At 35.6% G+C, this 19,524-nt stretch overlaps 1 long non-coding RNA gene across 1 annotated transcript in view; it reads right to left on the bottom strand.

Moving 5' to 3' along the window:
* Positions 1-1,054: 1,054 nt before the first annotated feature.
* The window catches only part of LOC129532960 (uncharacterized), a 40,051-nt gene continuing 21,581 nt past the window's right edge, over positions 1,055-19,524 (bottom strand). The window contains exons 3-4 of the long non-coding RNA XR_008678939.1: positions 4,824-4,890; positions 1,055-1,191 (exon numbers count right to left, since the gene is read on the bottom strand). This is a non-coding gene — a long non-coding RNA (uncharacterized lncRNA). The remainder of the gene's footprint in view (positions 1,192-4,823; positions 4,891-19,524) is intronic.

The raw sequence follows: 19,524 nt of genomic DNA, 5'->3' as shown, positions 1-19,524 counted from the left end.
TTCCTTACTCAAACAATAAATAATGGAAGCTTGCACATAAATTGTCTAGCCCCCTACCATTGAAATGGGCAGTTCTGGGAGGCATTCTGTACATGTCTTAAAATCTGGTGGAACCACATCCACATTGTTCACAGCAGTGACCTCAGTGATCTGTCTTTTAAAATAATCTTTGCTTCCCTCCCTAGCTCACTCTACCTGCTCCATCATTCACGCTTCCTTGAATTCCCTCCCATATAAATCTAATTTTGTTGTACAAGGTATCTATCTTGTCTTTGTCAATTTCATAAGTGAGACTATTGCAGATTCTATAATCAAGCCAGGAACAGGAATATATAATTAAGACTCACCAGACAATAAGGAGAGGCTATTTCTATTTCATGGAGTGACTTAGTAAGATATGAGGGCTCAGGGAACTTGGAATTACCTGAATCCTCCCAAAGCCCTCACTGAAATTTTTCATCTGACACCCTCCTACTCAATCCCTGAATTTGAATGCATCCTTCACTCTTTTTTTTTCTCTAGCATCCCCTGTCAGATCTGCGTTAAAAATATATGCAGAATCTGACCATTTCTCATTGTCTTTATGGCAGACACCCTCATCAAAAACAAACAAACATAATTATCTCGCCCTTGGAATATTGCAATATAATCCTATTTTTTTTTAAAACCATGTCTCTATATAGACTGTGTTTTACATGACAGCAAGAATGACCAAACATAATTCAGATAATTTCAAACATCATTCTTACTCTTAATGATCTACAAAGTTTTTCCATCTTCATTAAAAATCAAATTCTTTACAGTCATTCCCCCTTTTATTTCACCTACATAATACTGATCCTGCTATCCCTCCAGCTTATTTTTTTATGCCTTACCTTCTGCTCACTAGGCTATAGATACACATAATATGCCAGACATATTTCCTTCTCAGCAACATTGTGCTCACAGTTTCCTCTATATAGAATGTTCTTCCCTCAATTTGCTGTGTGGCTTCATCCCTAACTCCCTTCAGTTTTCTGCTCCATCTTATCAAAGGGACATGAAAATGTTCTGCTCAGATTTTCTGCGCTGGGAAGTGTAATTGATGATCCCTACTGGTTCCATTACCTTATTTGGGTCAAGGTTATGTTTCCTGTGGACTGCTCTGAGGCAATGACTGATGATGGTGGGGGTTGAAAGGCTGGTCCACTCCTGAAGAAGAAAAAAACTCCTTAAACAGGTGACTTTGGCTCAGGGACTTCCTGTCTGCCTGTATGAAAATTTTAAAGAATTGCATTGCAGTGTAAGATTCTACCTATTCAATTTTCTAACTTGGCCCTGTCCTTCATAGGTGGTCTCAAAGCTCTCTCCACCTTCTCGGACACTGCCTCTTTATCCTTCACAGGTATTTCACCCAATAAGTCCCTTACTCATGTAATCCCAAGTTGGTGTGTGCTTTAGGAGGGAGGTGTGGGCATTCTCCAGGCATTTTCAGTAAAACATTACCCCATCATTATCCAGTTTATTTAGCCTCGCTTCAGTTTTCCTTTCCTATCAGCAGAGATGTTAATTTTCGATTTATCCCTACCCCCCACCTATAGAATGCAATATCTTTGAAGACAGAGGATTTATCTATTTTTTTATTTCTATAGCATAATATTTGTACTAGTGGCTTTCAAGTAGTTGGCTATAAATATCCACAGAATGAATAAGCACATGACAAAAGAGATCTAAAACAGCTGCAGATTCTGCCTATGTTGCAATACAATAATGGCAACGTCAGGTTCCATGTTGCTAAACAGTCCTGTTGCTAAATAATAGAAAAATAATTCTAATAATATCATAAAAACCTTTGGCTATCTGATAATGGCTGAGGTAATAACTTAAAACTTTGGACTGTTAAATTATTTTTAAACTCTCCTACACAGCTAGAATAGCCTACCCATTCTCCCCCAAACCCCCAGCATTTTTGATACCTATTAAAATGGTGTAAATAGTAATCACCAACTCCGTCAAAATTGATTTTAATTTGCACTTCATTCCAAGTGACCACAGAGATGTCAATGTTTCTTCAGTCTGTGCCACAGAATGCCAACATCCTTTTCTAATGCTAATGAATTCTTTACTGACTTCAAATTCCATCAGATAAATTGACCAATTTCAAGTACTCCCCTGACCCTCAACCTTTTTTTTTTTCTTAAAGTGCTAGATGCCTGAAACCACTGCTGAAGTAAATTACTATAGTGGTCATTCTTCCCACTATAAGTCAATAGACTCCACTCTCACAAGTTTTTATTCATTTATTTTGAGACAGAGTCTCGTTCTGTCGCCCAGGCTGGAGTGCAGTGGCACGATCTTGGCTCACTGCAAACTCCGCCTCCCGGGTTCAATAGATTCTTCTACCTCAGTCTCCTGAGTAGCTTGGATTAAAGGAGTGAGCCACCACGCCCAGCTAATTTTTGTATTTTTAGTAGAGACGGGGTTTTGTCATGTTGGCCAGACTGGTCTCTAACTCCTGACCTCAAGTGATCCGCCCTCCTCGGCCTCCCAAAGTGCTAGATTGCAGGCGTGAGCCATCGCGCCCGTCACACGCTCAGAAGTTTAAACAGGAAGGATTTATTAAGATACTAATAAGCTTCCAGGAACAACTCTCAGACAACATCACAGAACTAGGTGGTTAAGCAACTAATACTGTGGATCCCACTGCTTCAGTCACAATTAGGAAAGAAACACCATCATTGCTAACCTCATACATTCACTGCTTGGCTCCTGCATGCGCCAGCAATTTGGGTTCCCTATTCCTGCTGGTTTTCTGACATGGCTTACCTATGAGTCAGAGCTTCATGCAGGTGCACGAAATTGGCAGAACCTAAATGAGATCTCTGTAAGCTAGTGGAAAAGGTAGTTGGGAATATTTTCTCAACATTTCTCAAAATATTTTCCACTAGAAAATATTTTCAATTTGGGAAAATGAGATTCACAATTAGGGAGTTACTGAAATATACAAATGATCCTTGATAGTTTTTGGACAGCTGTTAATGATAGATTTATGCTAAAATTAATATCTAATATATAACGGTATAATAGCACTTATAAAGAGCTTACTATGTGCAAGCTTATTTTATGTACTCTACATCTAGCAATTCATTTTATCATTATATCTCTCTTGTGTAATTGATGTCATTATTTATCATATATTACAGATGAAACGTAAGCATTGAGAAGTTAAGGAATTTGTCCAAGGTCACAGTGATTGCATGGGGCAGAGCTGAGATTCAGATGCAGGTAGTGGCTCTGAAAGTCCGGACTCTCACTTTTCACCAATATATAATATGTGTACATTAACAACATTAGCAAAACAATTTGGAATAGGCAAGAGAAATAAAAAGAAATTGAGTAGAATATATGAATAAGAAAGTTACAGAAAATAAAACTATGATGGCTAATAAAAATGAAGTATTATTATCATGGAAGGAACTATGATATAACCAATTAATATTTCTTTGGGCCCAACACCCTCACATATCATCAACATAAATCCTATTAATATTAAAGAAATTGCCTTAGACATAAATTTCTCAAAAGTTCATTCACTGATTCTTTAAATACATATTTCATATTCACTTCAAGTTGCCCGTACTACTGTCCCAATAGTTACATCAGCACTTAACTGTAATTTATTTTATTTTATTTTATTTTATTTTATTTTATTTTATTTTATTTTATTTTTTTTAGTGTGTTAACATCAGAACAGGTGCCCTGTTGGACATATCCTCAATGGTGCACACTCAGCTATTCAATAAAAATTGTTAAATAAAATACTTGTTAAATGTAATCAAAATGTCTGCTATTGAATCTTCAAGAATTATTAAAAGATTCTGAGCACTCTCTCCCCTTAGAAATTTCTCATATATGATTTAAAAATAAGTAAACTAACATTATTTCTTCTCTACAGTAGAACATGTTCTAATCGCCTTACTATAGTTTTCCTCCTGTAACATATATTAGCATTTTATTAAACCAATAGAGAGTAAAATTCTTTCAAAGAGATAAAAAATTCTACAAATTGTAATGATCCTTAATCAAAGCAGGAGATAATGAAATTTTGTTAGACAGAAATTTATTCACCCCATGGATTAAAATAACAAGATGAAAGGGGAAAAAAAAGGAAAAGGAAGAAGATTCAAAGGGCTCTGAATTTAAGATGGAAAAAAGCTGTCATTAGAAGATTAAATCTACCTTTGAAATAAAAGTCACTTAAAAATCAGCCTCAATTAGGTTAAATTGCACTTGATGTGATTACCTTTCTCTAAAAACTTCTGATATTAGCTTCTCTATTTGATTTGACTATGATATGTTTTGCATATGAATATATTCATGTGTTAAGCTGTCTGGATTAATTTAAATTTAATTTAACTTGGTTAACACTAATAGTCTGTTTTGACAAATTGAAAAAAACCTTTAAAAGAATTAAAGAGAGTAAAAGCTCATGAAAATTTTATACCCATGAGAAATATATTTTATTGGCTGGAAGATGGTATTAAAATTTAGCAGGTAAAACAGTTCCTATAGACATTTTTATTGTAATATATATGAGAAATAACCAAGGATGAAAATTTAAGACAAAAGACCAGTCGCAACAATACTGTACATCAGTGGTCCTCAACTTTTTGGCACCAGGGACAGGATTCATGGAAGACAATTTTTCCAGGGACTGGGTGGGGAGAGTGGGGGGCAGTGAGGGGGGGTGATTTTGGGGTGATTCAAGCAGATTACATTCATTGTGCACTTTATTTCTATTATTATTACATTGTAATATATAATAAAATAATTATACAACTCACCATAGCGCAGAATTTGTGGGATCCCTGAGCTTGCTTTCCCGCAACTAGATGGTCTCATCTGGGGGTGCTGGGAGACAGTGACAGATCATCAGGCATTCAGTTCTCATAAGGAGCATGCAACTTAGAGCCCTTGCGTGCACAAATCACAACAGAGTTCACTCTCCTATGAGAATCTAATGCTGTAGCTGATCTGAGTCGAGGTGGAGCTCAGGTGTAATGCAAGCAATGAGGAGCAGCTGTAAATACGGAAGCTTCCTCGCTCACCCTCCACTCACCTCCTGATGCGCAACCCAGTTCCTAACAGGCCGTGGACCGATAGCCTGGGGGTTGGGGACCCCTGCTGTATATTATAAGGAGAACTATCTTTAGATTTTAAAACAATGCCTGTCTGCATTTGAGATGAAATTCTATGCATTTGATTCTTTGGGGGAACCCAGTCAAATTTCCTCTGAATCAATTGATAAAAAAGAGCAAGAGGTCCAGCAAAAACTATTGGAAATGATGATATTGTAATATGCATGGATATAAACTGCAGGGAGACCGTGTTCCCACACTGAAGCCCAGAATGAAGCTAATTACACACAAGCCACTGCCAAATGGGTTGGTGCTTGCTCTCACGGAGTTCCTCTTCCAACGAGTAGATCTGACTATGCTGCTCTCTGAGCAACTTCTCTCAAGAAAAGGAGAGACAGGATGGGGGAGATTTACTTACTCCAAGAGTTTTCATCTAGACTTTCTAATGATGTAAGCCTCTTTCCACTTCCAATCTATGTGGAGGAGTATGTTAGGATACATCGAGGTTCGGAGTAGGCCCTTACCAGGAGGGTGAAAAAAGTGTTGTTCTCCAATATTGCATGTCGGGCATATACTGAGACTATTGGAAATAATGAATTGACTGGTTCAGTAGTGTGTATTTGCCTGATTTTAAAAAAAATCTATTAAATTCCTCTGCTGGAGATGTGGATAATATACCAACACAGGAAAACTAGAAGCAGAATTAAGAGACTATCATGCTAAACTAGAGACTGAGTGTGGGGTCAGAGGAAGAAAAGAATATCACCACGAATGCTGCTTACTTCTAGTGCTTCTTATATGTTTCAAAATAGCTAGAAAATAAGAATTGAAATGTTATCAACACAAAGAAAAGATAAATGTTTGAGGTGACGAATATCCCAATTATCCTGATTTAATTATTGCACATTGTATATAGGTATCAAAATACCACATGTACTCTAAAAATATGTACGACCATTGTCTTTACATATTAAGACAATTAAGTCTTTGCTGTGACCTGTGTTGAAAGTAGACTTATTCCTACATAGTAATTTCCCTTTGATTTCACTTATTTTTTTGGGGCAAACAGAATTTTTAAAAATTAGAAAATAACTAAAGCACAATTTCATGGTTAGTACAAATACAAATTGTGTGCGTGTGTGTGTGTGTGTGAGAGAGAGAGAGAGAGACAGAGAGAGTGAGAAATCCTTATTCTATTTCTGAAATATTAACTAAATCCAAAGCCTTTTTTGTTTAACAGATAGGGTCTCACATTGTCATTCAGATTGAAGTGCAGTGGCACAATCATAGATCATTGTAACCTAGAAGTCCTGGGCTCAAGGGTTCCTCCCACCTCAGCTCCTGAGTAGGTAGGACCATAGCTGTACACCACCATGCCTAGCTAATTATATCATTTTTTATAGAGATTGGGTCTCACCCTGTTGCCCAGGCTGGTTTCAAACTCCCAGACTCAATCGATTCTCTCAGTTTAACCTCCCAATATGTTGGGGTTACAGGCATGAGCCAATGTGCCCAGCCTGAAGACATTTTAAATACACGAGCTTAGTTAAATTTATTTTACAGTCATTTATATCAGGTGTTGACTTTGATTTAGATTTTTAAGAAAATGGTAAATGGTATATACTTTGTATTTTCTTTGCCTTGTTTGTGTTGTATGTATGTGTTTGCAAGAGCTTTCGGGATGGAGTATGTTTGGGAGTTTAATGAGAGCTTTTTGAATTGGTAAATGCAAAGGAAAGCTTAAAAATTTGCTTCAGTAGGCCGGGTGCGGCGGCTCACGCCTGTAATCCCAGCACTTTGGGAGGCCGAGGCGGGCGGATCACGAGGTCAGGAGATCGAGACCATCCTGGCTAACATGGCGAAACCCTGTCTCTACTAAAAATACAAAAAATTAGCCAGGCTTAGTGGCAGGCGCCTGTACTCCCAGCTACTCGGGTGGCTGAGGCAGGAGAATGGCGTGAACCCTAGAGGCGGAGCTTGCAGTGAGCAGAGATCGCGCCTCTGCACTCCAGCCTGGGCGACAGAGCGAGACTCCGACTAAAAAAAAAAAAAAAAAAAAAAAATTGCTTCAGTATAGTTTTATGGATAATTTATTGTACAGGGTACATTTTGTAACCTTAAAAAAATAAGCATATTAAGATATGCAGCAATGATTAGATATGATATTATCCCTATATGCCAATTTTTACTTTACTTATATTTCGTATCTACCATTTTAATTTTCAGGTAAATGATAGTAGGATTTGGAGCTTGATGGATTACTCTGCTGCTGTTTCAACCTTAAAGAGGTAGGTGGTTAGTGAATTCTATGTCTACTTTTTAAATGAGTTGCTTTTAATGAAGCTCATCAGCAACACTTTCTGAATATAAGAGGCATTGCTTACTTTTAAGCTTAAGTGGGCACCTTGCTATATATTGCTTTTTAAAGTTCAAAGTAATAAATTTTCAAATAATCATGTAAACCACATAATAGTTTAAATTACTATAATCTGACAATATATTTTATAAGCTTATAATTTTGTTAATATAGTGATCTGAACCAAAAAAACACAGCTGTTCAATTTATACTACTGGCCAACTTCTGGGCAATTAAACATACCAGCAAACCATAAAACTACAGAAATTAAATTTAAATAATGCTACGGTCTAGAATTGATGATAAATTTATGCAATTCAGCTGAGTGTAACTACAATTGAATTGACAATTACTTCAGCTGCCTGCATTTTCATCATTTACACCATATTTGAAATACCACAAGGCAGAAGATAGATTTTAGCTCAGGTAATTGGTATCAGTGGGAAAGCGAAAATTGTTTCATGAGGTCCAGGAACTAGTTACATAGTGAAAATTCTAATTAAAACAGAAGAAATATTCATTAAGCTATTATTGGTGAATAACACAGACATAAAAATCTTAACTAGATTCTATTTTAATGTTATTTTTAATCCTTTCATTCAGGTCCTAAAAACAAATAAAAGAAGTAAATCAAATGTCATCCAATAGGCTAGCAAGCCTAAAAGCCTTATTATTTAGACTATTTGTTATCTATGAAGAAAGCTAGATTTTAAGTCTTGAAAAAATAATTTTGACCCTTCAACACCTGATTCTAGGCTTTTATGGGAAATGTTTTGATCCATCCAACTCTGAGAAACGGAGTCCTAAGACTGAAACAAATAGACTTTGTCATGGCCTATTCAGAAACAGGGCCACTTTTCATGGTTCCTAACAGCCTTCATGCTACACTTGGCAAGCCCAGTCTCTTTCTATTCTCCTTCTAGTATCTGCACTAACGCTTTTAGTATAAAAACCTTGACAACATTTGGTCCCTATTTAAAACACTGCATACTCTAAACCATGGCCTCCCAATCCTGCAACATCTGTCTCTGGTGTTCCACTTAGTCTTTATTACATTCTGATTTCCCTCATTCTCATTGCAGTCTGCCACACTAGCACTTTTATTTCTTTGAAACAATACACACATTCCTGCCTCCAATGTTTTAACACTTGCTGCTCACTTTGCCTGAAGCACTCATTTTGCCAGGTACTAGAGCTCACATGCTCATTTTCTTCAGCTCTCTGATCACATGTCATATCTGAGAGGTTTTCTTTTATTACTCTGTATAACTGATGCATTAGCCTCTTCCATTCTTAAATTACTTACCCAGTTCTATTCTTTTTTACGTGACTATAATTAACAGACATTTCTGTTTGTCATTTTTCTCTTCCGTCTGGAATATAATTTGCACATGTCCAGAACTTTGCTTTTGTGTTCACACTTGTATCCACTGTACATGTTTGATACATGAATACTTACTAAATATTTCTAAAATGAAGAAAATAATTTAGTGAATAAGTAAATAAAATGGTAATGAGTTAATTTTCTATAGTTCATGCAAGTGGTACTGGCATTTGAAATAAACCTAAGAAAATTCTTATAACCCATATTAATGACAATAATCTTCACATGCCAAAATTAAATCTGTTCCATAAAGAATGAAAACTGCTTTGTTTTTTTTTCAGTTAACTTTTAAAATTTATTATTATTATTATTATTATTATTGGCTAGGAAAGGGGTTTAGTGATGCTTATTCATTTGTTCTGAATTACTTATGACAACTAGACTAGGTCTGGAAACTCTATTCTGAAATCTTCATCCCTATGTGGTTCTGGGTTAGAGTTGATGAAAACAGGAATATATATATATATGTACATATATATACACACATATGTATATATATATACACACACATATGTATATATATATACACATATGTGTGTGTGTGTATATATATATATATATATATATATATATATATATATATGGTTTAAATGGTGGAAATTAACAGGAAGCCATTACTCTTAGATGGTCATGATAGACTGTGTGGTTAAGTGTCAACTTGATTGGGTTGAAGGATGCAAAGTATTGTTTCTGGGTGTATTTAGGTGTTTCTGGGTGTTGCCAGAAGAGATTAACATTTGAGTCAGTGGACTGGGAGAGGAAGATCTACCCTCAGGAAGACCCACCCACCATGTAGGTGGGCACCATCCAATCAGCTGCCAGCGCGGCTAGAAAAAGCAGGCAGAAGAAGGTGGAAGAAGCTGACTTGCTGAGGCTTCAGGCCTTCATCTTTCTCCCATGCCGAATGTTTCCTGCCCTTGAACATCAGACTCCAAGTTCTATGGTTTTTGATCTCTTAGACTTACACCAGCGATTTGCCAGGGACTCTCAGGCTTTCAGCCACAGAGCAAAGGCTTCACTGTCAGCTTCCCTACTTTTGAAGTTTTGGGACATGGAATGAACTACTACGGGCTTCCTTGTTCTCAACTTACAGACGGCCTGTCATGGGATTTCACCGTATGATCGTGTGAGTCAATTCTCCTGAATAAACTCCCTTTCATATATACATGTATCACATTAATTCTGTCCCTCTAGAGAACCCTAATACATGGACAGACAGGGGAAAGACAAATGCAGATGCACCCAGAGAGCTAGAGCTTCTAGTTAATCTTCCCAATGACAGACTCCACCATCCAATAGCAACTCAAGCCTACCATCTAATATTTGACTAGTTTCCTCAGAGGGGGCTGCCTTATCAGATCTCACTATAAAAACACATTTAGCTGATGTGCCAGGCTCCCGGATGTTTATAACTTCTGAGATTTTTCTGTGAGCTCTGAAACACCCACTCACATCATTGCTTGAAGCTATTAGGGTTAATGACCTTTCTCTAATCTGGCTCTCCACTTTGAAGCTTTTCCTAACTTTGCCACATTTGTGTAAGCTTTTATTAATACGATAAACCCTTTTGTTCCTGTACTCTTAGTGGCTTTATTTTGATTACTGAATTCCGACTAATAAACCATTTTTCATGGCCGAATATGGGTCATCTTCCATTGTACTTTTCCATAGTGTTTGATCTTCATTGCTATACATAAATATAACCTCATGAAAACAAATTATAATATACATATTTATATGTGTGTCTGTATGTCTGGGGGATGTGCATGTGTGCCTGTGGGTTTTGTGTGTGTGGATGTATTTTGAAACTTTAAAAAAATCTTTTAAAGAAGCCTAAAATTATCACAATATTTTAAAATAAAATTCTTTTCCAATCTTCACACTATTAGAAGAGCCTTCACAATTGTTTTATGACCCTAAAATGGTTGCAAACAGTATTTTATGTATTTAATGAAGTAAAGATGCATAATTATTGGATCCAGTCAAATTGTTGTCAGAGCATGTGGTTCAAATTTGCTGAACTCTCGTGGTAAATAAATATGCCTTACTGAATTAAAACACACAAGGATGGATCACTTAAGTGCAGAACACACTTGCTATTTAAATAAACCTTTATACCTTTAAAGTCATTTCTACCAGATCAATGAGATAGTTTTCAGATTTCACTTGAAAAAGTAGGGTAAATGAAAGATTTTTCCCCATTGTAAAAACACACGCTACTAATGGTCACAGGAGTGGGATTGTGGATTTGGTCTTTTTTTCACTCTATTGTTCTACCTGAGAACATGTATAGTACAATGGAATGTGCCACGTTGGAAATACCAGCAATGTGTAGTCATGTTATTCTATTCTACTTGTTGCTTCAATTTTTATGATTTTCTCTTCCTTTAGTTTTTGGAGAGCAAATTAAGAGAATATCGACTTTTTTTGTGACTAGTCTACTAAGAAGGTATAAAATTTATCTATGCCTTCATGTGCACACATACATCTTCTCTTCATAAACATATATCCCAGCACAATGTTGTTTCACTTTCTTTTGATTTAATTACTTGTCCATTTTAAAATATTGGCTATTACTTTGTACATTGTTATAAAATATACTAGTAAATAAATAAAAGATTATCACTTACATCTTCACTAAATTTACAATCATCTACTGGGGGAATATGAACAACTAAATGTATCATTAAGGTGAACTGCGGCAAATGCTTTTAAGAGAGAAATATAGTGAGTGTGCAAGTAATTGTGTGGATTAAAAATTATTGATGGAAATGTTATTTCAACTAAAATCTAACTGAATGTTAGAAGTGACTCAGATTAAATGGAGTAGGAGAAAAAATATTTCAGTCATAAAACCTGAATGAATTTTGAGGGATCTGAAATCTGCTCAATATCACTGGAGCATGGATTGAGAGTGGAGATTGGCAGGCATCAAGGGAGATAAGAGCTCAAAGAGAAGAAAGAATGGATTAAAAGTAGATTTGGATGGAATTTTAGAGTTCATCCCAAAGGCAATGATGAGACATATAGAAATGACAAGTAAACATTAACAATTACTTTCAAGAAGGTCATCTGGCTGCTGAGTTGAAAATGGGAAACTCAGGTTAGAAGAATGGACAAGCCTAGAGCCAGGGAAACCAGTTAGAGAGCAACAGATGACTTAAGCTTTGATAGTCAGGAAAGAAATAATAAACTGTATCTGAAATAAACAAAAGATGATATATAGATTTTGGTAGTTAATTGCTCACAAGGAAGAAGAAGTCAACTCCACCTCCCAGATTTCAGGAGTGAACAAGTGGTCTGAAATGCAGCATTCCATGCAATGTGGAACGTGGGAGGCAGAGCAGCTTTCTGTGGCTGTAGGTATCAGAGCTAGTTCAGTCTGCAACCATTAAGTAAGTATTTAGGTATCTGTTTGTATGGAATCATAGTTGTCCTATAGGCAAGTAAAGACAAAGACAGAGATGATGTTATCTAGGGGGAAGTATGGGGTTAGTTGGGCTTTAAAATTTTAATGTAATTTGATTTTTATGTGACAGGGATTTGATTATGATTAAGTGTATATTGGCAGGAACAGGAGAATGGAAACCTATCCAAAACTTGCCTCAAAGATTATTAAAGAATTGTAAATATTTCTAATGGTGTTCAAAATGCAAAAGTGGGACTGGGTGTAGTGGCTTACACCTGTAATTCTAGCACTTTGGGAGGCCAAGGCAGGAGGATTACTTGAACCCATGAGTTCAAGACCACCCTAGGCAACATGGCGAAACCCCATCTCTACAAAAAATACAAAACATAGCTAGGCATAGTGGTGTGCGCCTGTAGTCCTAGCTACTTGGGAGGATCATTTGAACCTATGAGGTTGAGGCTGCAGTGAGCCGCGGCACCACGGCACTGCAGCCTGGGCAACAGAGTGAGAATCCATCTCCAAAAAGAAAAAAAAAAAAAAAAAGCAAAAAAGCAAAATTGAACTAGACTCAGTCTGCATTAATTTGATTCAGTATTAACACATTTGAGAAATGTGAAGGTTTGAAGAAGAAAAATCAAATGCTTGTAAATTATTAAATTATTTTAAAATCGATAAATACATTTAACATATTCTTTCAACAGGGTAAAATTAGTGCTGTTTTCTTCCTAATTCGTAAACATCACGTATAAGTGTGTGTGTGTATGTGTATGCACATGTATACAGTCATGCACCACATAATAACTTATATGGACCACATATAAGACAGTAGACAAATAAAATTAGAATGGAGTTGTCCTATACAGGTGTACCATTTTAAAATATTTTGTAGCATATTTTATTTGTCTATGTTTAGATATGTTTAGATACAAAAATACCATTGTGATGCAAGTGCCTAAAGTATTCATTACAGTAATATGCTTTAAAGGTTTGTAGCCTATGGACAGTAGGCATACCATATAACCTAGGTGTTTAGTAGGCTACACCATCTAGGTTTGTGTAAGTACATTTGATGATGTTTGCATAATGAGGAAATTGCTTAACGACAAATTTCTCAGAGTGCACCATCTTTGTTAAGCAATGCATTATTGTCCATTCTCACATATACATTTTTCTTCTTCAGTAAAGTTTTGTACTGTATAAACAACTCATTAAGGATCACAACACTACTGTGAAAATAGAAATAGAATTTCTTATGTGTTTTTTGTTATAATAAGATGATTTTTGACATTGGTTTTTTAATGGCAGTGCCAATAAGTGTTAATAATTGGATTATTTCCAAGGCTCCTCTGGTTTAATATGCATCTAACATCTTCCAACCTCAGCTTAGAAATAAATTCTAATTCTTACCAAAGCAGTCAATCAGCAAAACACAGGTACTTTTCACTGATACCAGTTCCATACCCATCACTGTAAGCTACAGTATAGATAAGGCTTATTTGATAGTGAAAGTATCATAACTCTGGTGATGCTAATGATCTAAATGAGTGAGTAGAAAATCAAGAGAAATGCCAAAGTTATCCTTTCCTTGAATGACAGGAGACTTGGAAACAACAGACTCACATTACAGACTGAAGAGGAAGGAGGACAGGGTAAGGGTGAGGTATATGTGTCATCTTACATTAGGAAAATGCTTTTCTACAATTGAAAATAATATTCATCAATTATAAATTCTAACTAGTTTATTACCTTAGAACTGCTTGCTGGAAGGCTGCCACAGATCTTTTTAGAGTGGGTCATTACATCATTGCAGAGAATTGTTTTCTAGCATGTGTCCCAAAGAATTTTGGTAGGGAAAAATGAGAAGTCAATAAAGTAAATATGCAATTACGTGTTTTGTTTTCACAGGGTTGAGTAGGTTTTATTTCTGTTTAATGTCAGGTTTAAATTTTAAGCCTTGTTTAAATATTCATACAACGACTTCAGAGTTAGAGAATTAATGCCAGTGGTCTGTATTGTTTTGTTTTACTCTGCATATTTAGAGAAAAGGTCCAACTTGTCCTTTACTTACATCAGAATAAAAATCAATCATAGCCTACTTGTTATCAAAATACCACAAACTATGAAATAAAAATATATTTATAGTAGGAAAACAGAAGTGGAGGGCTATGATCAGCTTATTTAGAATACATCAAACTTTATTCCATGTGCATATATTGCACTTTTCAGCATGTACCAATTAGTGAACATTATTCTGCTAATTTTTATATGTTAATATGCTATGAAAATTCTGCAAGCTATATGAAATTTTATAATTCTTTAAAAACTGCAAATAGAAAATACAAGCAAAAGCCTATTCCTTTTTGGAATGAAAAGTGCTTAATGAATTTGTGGAGAGTTTTGTCTGTAGAACAGAAAACATGCACTGACAGAATTTAGAGAAAATTTTCATAAATAGCTTATTTCCTTTCATATAAAAAATTATGGCTTTGTACATAACATCAAAGGAAATGGGTGGAGAATCTGTATTTGAATCTGTCTCGAAAGTTTGTTAGAGGTGGATCATCTGATTTCTTTGGAAACATTATAGCTAATTTACTGAATGTTGATTTCATCCATTTGAATTTGAACAGTTCCTTAGAGACTGTTAAAATGACCATTGATATTATACAGACCATTTTCTCATGCAGATTTTCTTCCATCTTATCTTCAAAAGGTATAGGGAAATTTAGGTTTCTAGCTACCTCAAAGAATACAAGGAATCAGGTTTTGTAGGTTTGAATCAACATTTGGAGCCTGAATTAGAGTAGAAGACTACAATTATGTGGTTCAATGTGTGAGTGTTAATTTTTAAAAGTAGTGTAAATTTTTTTCCACTATGTGTCAAAAAAAATTGAGCCGTCATAGGAACTAAATTGCATGATATTGACAAGAGCAAAGAACACTATGCAGTATTTACCTCTGACAAGAAACATAATATTAATGCCCTTAATATACCTTTCTCATAGATCCCTTTCTACTGAAGGCACCAGTTCGTGCGTGTCATTTGGGAGCAGTCATTGTTGGTATTTCTTCTGGCAGTTCTCCTATTTAATAGGTACTGAAGTAAGAAGTAAGTCCACTTGTAAATACAAGTGTAAAAGAACAGAAATAAGTTTCCTGCATTCAATTTTGGTAACTCTCAATATGTATTAGTTTTCTAAAGGTAATGGCCTCCAGCTCCATCCATGTCCCTGCAAAGGACATGATCTTGTTCTTTTTTTAAAGCTATATAGCGTTCCATGGTGTATACATACCCCATTTTTTTATGCAATCTGTCATTGATGACCATCTAGGCAGACTCCATATCTTTGCTATTGCGAATAGTGCTGCAATGAACATATGCATGCATATTTTTTTTTAATAGAACAATTTATATTTTTTTCGGTATACACCAGTAATGGGATTGTTTGGTGGAATGGTATTTCTGTCTTTAAGTCTTTGAGGAATTGCAACACATTTCCACAGTGGTTGAATTAATTTGCACTCCCACCAACAGTGTATAAGTGTGTCTTTTTCTCTGTAACCTTGCCAGCATCTGTTATTTTTTCACTTTTTAATAATAGCCATTCTGACTGGTTTTGATTTGAATTTCCTTAATAATCAGTAAGGTTGATCTATATATCTATCTATCTATCTATCCATCTATCTATACATGTATATACATACACACACACACACACACATATATATATATATATATGCTTATGTGTCTTCTTTTGAAAAGTGACAATTCACGTTCTTTGCCCACTTTTTAATGGGGTTGTTTGTTTTTACTTGTAAATTTGTTTAAGTTTCTTATAGATGCTGGATATTAGACCTTTGTTACATGCATAGTTTGAAAAAATTATCTCTCATTCTGCAGGTGGTCTGTTCATTCTGTTGATAGTTTCTTTTGCTGTCCAGAAGCTCTTTAGTTTAATTAGATCCATTTGTCAATTTTTGCTTTCGTTACAATTGGTTTTGTCATCTTTGTCATGAAATTTTGCCTGTGCCTATGTCCTAAATGGTATTGCCTAGGTTTTCTTCCAGGGTTTTTATAGTTTGTGGTTTTACATTTAAGTCTTTAATTCATCTTCAGTTAATTTTTGTATATGGTGTCAGGAAGGGGTCCAGTTTCAATATTCTGCATATGACTAGTTAGTTATCCCAGCACCGTTTATTGAATAGGAAATCTTTTCCCCCATTGCTTGCTTTGGTCAGGTTTTCTGAAGATCAGTTGGTTGTAGGTATGTGGTCTTATTTCTAGATTCTTCATTCTGTTCCATTGGTGTATGTGTTCATTTTTGTACCAGTACCATGCTACTTGAGTTGTCCGGCTCTGCAGTACAGTTCGAAGTTGGGTAGTGTGATGCCTCCAGCTTTGTTCTTTCTGCTTAGGATTACCTTGCCTAATTGGGCTCTTTTTTGATTCCATTTGAGTTTTAAAATACTTTCTTTCTAGTTCTGTGAAGCATGTCAATGGTAATTTAATAGGCATAGATTTCTGAATCTATAAATTATTTGGGCAGTATGGCTATTTTAACAATATTGATTCTTCCTATCTATGTACATGGAATGATTTTTGTTTGTTCGAATCATTTCTGATTCCTTTGAGCAGTGGTTTGAAGTTCTTCTTGTAGAGTTCTTTCACCTCCCTAGTTAGTTGCATTCCTAGGTTTGTGTGTGTGTGTGTGTGTGTGTGTATGACAATTATGAAAGGGAGTACATTTCTGATTTGGCTCTTGGCTTTACTGTTGTTGGAGTATAGCAATGCTAATAATTTTTGTACTTTGATTTTGTATCCTGAGACTGCTGAAGTTGTTTCTCAGCTTAAGAAGCTTTTAGGCCGAGACTGTGTGGTTTTCTAGATATGAGATCATATCACTTGCAAACAAGGATAGTTTGGCTTCCTCTCTTCCAATTTGGATACGCTTTATCTTTTCCTCTTGCCTGATTGCTCTGGCCAGAACTTCCAATATTATGTGGAAAAGGAGTGATGAGAGAGGGCATCCAGGTATTGTGCCAATTTTCAAGAGGAACGCCTCCAGATTTTACCCTCTCAGTATGATGTTGGCTGTGGGTTTGTCATATATAGATCTTATTATTTTGAGGTACGTTCCTTCGACACCTAGTTTATTGAGAGTTTTAAACATAAATGGATGTTGAATTTTATTGAAAACCTTTTCTGCATCTAGTGAGATAATCATGCTGTTTTTGATTTAGTTTTGTTTATGTGATACATTTATTTGTTTGCATGTTTTGAACCAATCTTGCATCCTGGAAATGAAGCCTATTTGATTGTGGTGCAAAACCTTTTGGTGTGCTGCTGGATTTGGTTTGCAGTATTTTGTTGAAGATGTTTGCATCAGAGTTTATCAAGGATATTGGCCTGAAGTTTTCTTTTTTCTTTCTTTCTTTCTTTTTTTTTTTTTTTTGCTTCTGCCAGGTTTTGGTGTCAGGATGACAGGATGATACTGGCCTCATAGAATGACTTAGGCTGAAGTCCCTCATCCTCAATTCTTTGGAATAGTTTCAGTAGGAATGCTACCAGCTCTTCCTTGTACATCTGGTAAAGTTCAGCTGTGAATCCATCTGGTTCGGGGCTTTTTTTGGTTGATAGACTATTTATTACTGTTTCAATTCCAGAACTTGTTATTAGTCTGTTCGGGGATTCAATTTCTTCCTGGTTCATTCTTGTGAGGCTGTATGTGTTTACACATTTATCCATTTCTTCTAGATTTTCTAGTTTATGTGCATAGAGGTGTTCATAATATTATCTGATGGCTATCTGTATTTCTGTATTGTTAATAATATCCCCCTTGTCATTTCTGCTTGTGTTTATTTGAATCTGCTCCATTTTATTCTTTATTAGTCTACCTAATGGTCTAATTATTTTATTAATGTTTTCAAAGAATAAGCTGCTGGATTGATTGCGCTTTTGAATTTTCTTTTTTTGTCTCTATCTTCTTCAGATCAGATTTGCTTTTGGTTATTTTTTGTCTTCTGTTCAGTTTGGGGTTTGTTTGCTCTTGTTGCTCTAGTTATTTTAGTTGTGATGTTAGGTTGTTAACTTGAGTTTCTAATATTTTGATGTGGGTATTTAGTGATATATATTTTCCTCTCAACACTGCCTTGTGTCCCAGAGATTCTGGTATGTGTATGTTTATTCTTATTGGTTTCAAAGAACTTCTTGATTTCTGCCTTAATTTCATTATTGACCCAAAAGCCATTTAGGAGCAGGTTATTTCATTTCCACGTAAGAGTATGATTTTGAGTGAATTTCTGACTCTTGAGTTCAAATTTGATTGTGCTTTGGTCTGATAAACTGTTTCTTATGATTTCAGTTATTTTGCATTTGCTGAGGAGTGTTTTACTTTGTATGAGAGATCAATTTTAGAGTATGTGCCATGTGACAATAGGAAGAATGAATATTCTGTTGTATTTGGGTGGAGAGGTCTATAAATATCTATCAGGTCCATTTGATCCCATTCATGTCCTGAATATCTTTGTTGATTTTCTGTCTCAATGATCTGGGTAATATTGTCAGTGGAGTGTTAATATCTCCCGCTGTTATTGTGTAGGAGTCCATGTCTCTTTGAAGGTTTCTAATTACTTGCTTTATGAATCTGTGTGCTCTTGTGTTGGGTGCATATATATTTAGGGTAATTAGATCTTGTTGAATTGAACCTTTTACCATTAAATAATGACTTTCTTTGTCCATTACGATGTTGGTTTAAAGTCTGTTTTGTCAGAAACTAGGATTGCAACCCCTGCTTTTCTCTGTTTTCCATTTGTTTGGTAGATTTTCCTCCATCCCTTTATTTTGAGCTTCTGTGTGGCACTGCATGTAAGTTGGGTATCTTGAAGTCAGCATATCAATGGGTCTTGCTTCTATATCCAGCTTGCCACTGTGTGTCTTTTATTTGGGACGTTTAGCCCATTTATATGTAAGATTAGTAACGATATGTGTAGATTAGATCCTGTAATCATGATTTTGGCTGGTTATTTTGCAGACTTAATTATGTGGTTTCTTTATAGTATCACTAGTCTGTGTTCTTAAGGTTTTTTTTTTTTGTAGTGGCTAGTAACAGTCTTTCCTTTTTATATTTAGTGCTTCCTTCAGGAGCTCTTGTAAGGCAGGTCTGTGGTAATAAATTCCCTCAGCATTTGCCTCACACCCTTTTAAAAGAGCCGTAATCCCACTCATGATGGCTCTGCCTTCATGACTTAATCATCTCCT

The sequence above is a fragment of the Gorilla gorilla genome, chromosome 3 (assembly GCF_029281585.2).
Source record: "Gorilla gorilla gorilla isolate KB3781 chromosome 3, NHGRI_mGorGor1-v2.1_pri, whole genome shotgun sequence".
Taxonomy (NCBI): Eukaryota; Metazoa; Chordata; class Mammalia; order Primates; family Hominidae; genus Gorilla; species Gorilla gorilla.
Note: the sequence above shows the minus strand (reverse complement) of the source record. Positions and strands in the feature narration are given on the sequence as shown.